The sequence below is a fragment of the Otolemur garnettii genome, unplaced genomic scaffold (assembly GCF_000181295.1).
Source record: "Otolemur garnettii isolate 467f Iridium unplaced genomic scaffold, OtoGar3 scaffold00010, whole genome shotgun sequence".
NCBI lineage: Eukaryota > Metazoa > Chordata > Mammalia > Primates > Galagidae > Otolemur > Otolemur garnettii.
In genome coordinates, this window is record NW_003852405.1 from 37,302,323 (window position 1) to 37,308,463 (window position 6,141).

The window sequence follows — 6,141 nt, forward strand, 5'->3', positions numbered from 1 at the left end:
GTCTCGTTCCTCTGAAGACCCCACACAACACTCCAAAGCCCAGCAGAGATCCCTGTCTCTTTGCCAGAGTGAGAGTGACTTCCCCATCCATGGGGCCTTTGGCTGACATCTGCAGTATCCACCCACAGCCCAGCATTTTCTACTTGAGACTGTCCTGTTTCCAGCCCCAGGTGGGCTCCATGCTCAGCAAAGCAGGGCCTTTCTGTTTAGTCCTGGGCTCGGCACTCAGGAACGGCTGGGCCTTTCTGTTTAGTCCTAAGCTTTGCAAATAGTGGTCATTCAATAGATGTTTTTGAGTAAATGAATATTTGAGATGTGGCTCCAAAGCTAACTTTGAAGATCATTCAGCAAATCATTTAATCCCAGTTTTCTAATCTATAAAAATGGGAAAAATTACAACCTCTGTATCCATCCCTCACCAGGAAGCTGTGAGGGTCACAGGAGGGGAGGTAGTGACAGGATTTCAATAGCTGGGACATGCTACACGCACTTTCATGATGCTTCTCTAAATCTTCCCAAAATGCTCAGTGTGGAGCACTTGGTGCCCAGAGCTCTGCACATAGCAAGTCTTGAAGGAAAAACCCGGCTGTCTGGAGACAGCAAATCCCACAGCCGCAAACACAGTCATTCTGTCCTCCTCTGAACACTGAGAAGGCTTAACAGCTACTTCCCCCTTCTTCCTAGACATTGAACACACTGAGATTTACCTTGGCAGTTTACTCCTGCGTGCAGAGACCTGAAGCTACTGCAGCTCGGAATTGTTGGTAACTCGGGAAGGCAGTGAGTAGGTGACGGTAAACCACCTCCTCCTCCTCCTCTCCTGTTCACAACTGAGCCTGGTGTCAGCCGAAACACCCGTCTCGCCAAGAAGAATCTACTCACCACTGTAAGACCCACAGATTATCTGAGGCCAGGCTCCGTCCCTTAACTCTGGTTCATTATCTGTCATCAATTATTAACAATTATTTAATAAATTGTTAATGTAATTTCATTACTCATAAATGTGATCATTTTTCTGAGAATAATTTCAGACTTAGTTCATTTGGTATATAAATGGGAATAAATATTTTTTAATTCACATTTTCTAAAATATGGTCATGTCTGGCACATATATATTTGAGGAAAATGAGTTTGATAAACACAAAAGAAGAAATTGGATAATAACTTGTACATGATTTATGCAACCTTTTGCATAACCACTAAGAGAACAATTTTAACTTCATTTACTCTTTTTAAAAAATACATCCACATCTCATTCTTATTACATTGCTTACACTTTTACAAAAGAATCATATATGCAAAAAGAAAGGCTCTATGTTGTGTTGTGTTCAGGAGTGAAAAGTCATATTCAGACCTTAAAAGAAATTGATTAACATATTAAACTGACCTTTAGAGATAGGATTTCAGATGTTGTATTTCTCACAAGCATCATTACAGGGATTTTACTAACACTTATTGTAGATTGTCACACAGGCTGATGTACATGGGGCCAGGGCCAGAAGGAGCAGCCCACAGCATGGTGGTCAGATGATGGCAGCTGTGTCCACTGGTGCCTGAGTATTAGCCCTTCATCTGTTCTGTCCATACCTGATAACTAGTTAGAATTAAAAATAAAGCACAAATTCTAACAAGCCAGGCATTAGGCCAAGTGTTCTACGTCAGCCTAACAATAGGGCTGAGCAATAGTTCTCTTCCTCACACTTCATAGAAAAGGAAACCAAGGCTTTGAGAAGTCAAATAAGCTGGCCTGGGTCCCGAAGCTGGTGTGGGCGCCTAAGCCTAGAGCTCCTCCAACCACCAAGCTGTGTGTTAAGAGTTCAGCTGACAGACCAGTTCAGAACAGAGCAAAGGGGACTGTGTTCTCACCAGGGAATGAGACATAAACGGGAGAAATTTGCATCTTAACTCCCACTTGCAAGTCCTGGTCCAACACCCCAGGTCCAGGGCTAATTCTGACCTCATCAGGAGATATTTAAAGCATAATTTTAAAAGGTCAAACTAGGCTATCCTAGGATACTGTTTAAAGAGTTCTGACTCTATGATTCACCCTAATAACCAGGCTTCTATCTTTTTCCTGGAAGCTGGAACCCAAGTGCTGCTGACTATACCCCTGTCACCATCCCCTGCTCCTGGTCTGAATATTCTGCAGGAGCCCGAGGTTGCCAGTGCCCTGGGCTGCACTGCTGCCCTTGGACAGTCTCCTAGTGTGATCCTTCCTCTCATTTATGTGTCTACTGTCATTCTTGCCTACTTGGCTTTTAGACCACTAAAATTACCAATACCCAGACCTACTTAAGTTGTAACGAGGTGCCACCTGTCACTATGCTCCCCGATAACCTGTCCTGGCTCGGTGTTAAATAAGGACAGGCCTAGCCACACCCACGTGGTGATAATGAGGCATTTGTCTCGTTACTGACAATTCGCTCACATGGTCTAAAGTACGTGGGGAAACCCTTGTTCCCCTGCTCTCAGTAAACACTTTAGTTATTGGTGTCAGAAAGGTGAATTAATATATTGTAACTGTTTCACTAATTTTCTTGTTAGTCTCAAAGACTTTTTACTAAGGAGTGCCATCTACCCACCCAGATAAAACTGTATTGATTTTTTTTTGCTTTTGCTTTATATTTTAAATTAAATCTCAAATAACATCTGAATAATTTTGCTGTGTTCTAAGCAGAGGACAATTTCTAATCCTTCTATTCCTTACATTTTTAGTCTTGGTTGTTTTTTAGCTGGTGGGAAAGAAGTGAAGATTTCACAGAGAAATGAGGCACTTCCTGCTCCATAGGCAACAGAAGGTGGTCTCGTGAGCACTGGGGACAGGATCTGAAGACAAAGTAACAGCTAAGGGCATGGACTTGTCCGTTCTAGGGACACGGTCCGCAAATGCTAACCCTTTACACAGGTCTTGGCCCAGCTCTGTAACTTACTTAGCCTGGAGATGGATATAAATACATAATGAATCAACCCTCTTGAGACATGATTCTCTCTCTCTGGTAAAAAATCTCTTGGATATTTTAAATCTTAGCAAGATACTGTAAAAATGAAGAAAGTGAACACTGAATGGAAAAAATATCCAGTCTAAAATTAATCTTATGACATATGTGAGCTGTCTAAGTTCCCAAATCCTGCCTTTCCCCTTCACCAGACTCACATTTTCACCATCTCTAACGAAAACAGCCAGAGTCACGGCGATAATGACTAAGGTTCTAATTGTCTTATGGGAGACTTCTGTGAGATGATTAAACAAATGAACAAAAAACAAAGTCATGAACTAAAATAAAATTAAAATTTGTCGTTCCTACTAAAAGACAATGAAGGTGCACAGTTTTTAAACTATGACACAGATGCAGGTTTTTTCCAGCATACTGGCAATTAAAAATTAAAGTGAATTGAAAATGCACATATCATTTCACAACTTATAAGGAGCGAGCTGTAGTCAGTGCCTGATAAACACACAGCAGCTTCCCAGCCTCCCACTCAGAGAGACAGAGCCGACCCCAGCACTCCTGACTGCCACTCTTGTCACTGAGACTGACAAAGCCACATAGTCCTCACCATTGATTAAAACTTGGGTACATTTTCCAGTACAAAAAAAATTCTGAGTGAGGTAGGTAGGATGATATTATTAGAACTACAGTTCAGCTTCATGCAGACAAGTAGGATTTTGTGGCTTGGACTGTACACTCTGCTGTCATTTATAACAAGGAGGTGGCAAGGAATAAACACTGATTATATGAATTCAAAAGTTTATAGCTGAACTGAACTCATTTTCAACAATTTAAAAGTGGTTCCCAGTGACTAAAAGAGTTGCCCTGAAATTTAAATTAATGTTGCCATCTGAGAATGAGTCCTCAGAAAGAACCCCCAAATGATGAAATTAGTTCTCAGTAGAAATAACCCACTGCAAAAGACAGAAACCTGAGTCTATCTGGAGACTTCCAAGTTCAAGCAGAACAACCAGTTGGTGAAACCAGGAAGATATGTCTGAGTACACAAGAAGGCTCCAGGCCAGTCATCTCTATTCCACAACCTGCCACAGAGAACAGAATGTGACTGCATGAGCAGCCTACGTGAGGTCCAGGGGAAGAAAACAGTCAGATGAGGAACCTGCAAGTTTTTGTACAATGCCACCAAGGGGAAAGAAATATCAAGTCTAAAAGGCACAAATGTCTGGAACTAAGGTATCTAACTTCAAATATTCACTTATTCATTAAATATCTCTCAAGTGTGTCCTATGTACTGAATGGAATATTTCACACAGAGATATTTCCAGCGATTAAGACAGACAAAAATTATATCCTAGGTAAGAAAAAGGGGAAAAAAATAACAATGAATCGATAAAACTTTCAGCTATGTTGAATGGTAACAAATGCTACTGAATAAAACAGAGAAACACAGAAAACTGTGAGGGGGGGAAAGGAGCAGAGCTGAGAAAGGGTTAATCAGGGAAGACCTCCCAGAAAAGGTGACAAATGCTGCCAACATGCAGAGAAGGGACGTGACACCTGTGCAAAAATAGAGACAGACAGACAGACGTAACACAGACAGACAGACGTAACACAGACAGACAGACGTAACACAGACAGAACACACACAGACAGACAGAACACAGACAGACAGACGTAACACAGACAGACAGAACACAGACAGACAGACAGAACACAGACAGACAGACGTAACACAGACAGACAGACAGACAGACGTAACAGACAGACAGACGTAACACAGACAGACGTAACACAGACAGACAGACAGACGTAACAGACAGACGTAACACAGACAGACAGATGTAACACAGACAGAACACAGACAGACAGACATAACACAGACAGACAGACGTAACACAGACAGAACACAGACAGACAGACATAACACAGACAGACAGACGTAACACAGACAGACGTAACACAGACAGACGTAACACAGACAGACAGACATAACACAGACAGACAGACAGACGTAACACAGACAGACAGACAGACGTAACAGACAGACAGACGTAACACAGACAGACGTAACACAGACAGACAGACATAACACAGACAGACAGACGTAACACAGACATAACACAGACAGACAGACGTAACACAGACAGACGTAACACAGACAGAACACAGACAGACAGAATACAGACAGACGTAACACAGACAGACGTAGCACAGACAGACAGACAGATGTGACAGAGACAGACGTAACACAGACAGACAGACAGACGTAACAGACAGACAGATGTAACACAGACAGACATAACACAGACAGACAGACGTACTACAGACAGACGTAACAGACAGACAGACGTAACACAGACAGACAGACGTAATACAGACAGACAGAACACAGACAGACATAATACAGACAGACGTAACACAGACAGACGTAATACAGATGTAACACAGACAGACAGACAGACGTAACACAGACAGACGTAATACAGACAGACGTAACACAGACAGACGTAACACAGACAGACAGACGGAACACAGACATAACACAGACAGACAGACGTAACACAGACAGACAGACAGACGTAACACAGACAGACAGACGTAACACAGACAGACAGATGTAACACAGACAGACAGACGTAACACAGACAGAACACAGACAGACAGACAGACGTAACAGACAGACAGACGTAACACAGACAGACGTAACACAGACAGACATAACACAGACAGACAGACGTAACACAGACATAACACAGACAGACAGACAGACGTAACACAGACAGACGTAACACAGACAGAACACAGACAGAATACAGACAGACGTAACACAGACAGACGTAGCACAGACAGATGTAGCACAGACAGACATAATACAGACAGACAGATGTGACAGAGACAGACGTAACACAGACAGACAGACAGACAGATGTAACAGACAGATGTAACACAGACAGACATAACACAGACAGACAGACGTACCACAGACAGATGTAACACAGACAGACAGACGTAACACAGACAGACAGATGTAATACAGACAGACAGACATAATACAGACAGACGTAACACAGACAGACGTAATACAGACAGACGTAACACAGACAGACAGACAGACGTAACACAGACAGACGTAACACAGACAGACAGACAGACGTAACACAGACAGACGTAACACAGACAGACAGACAGA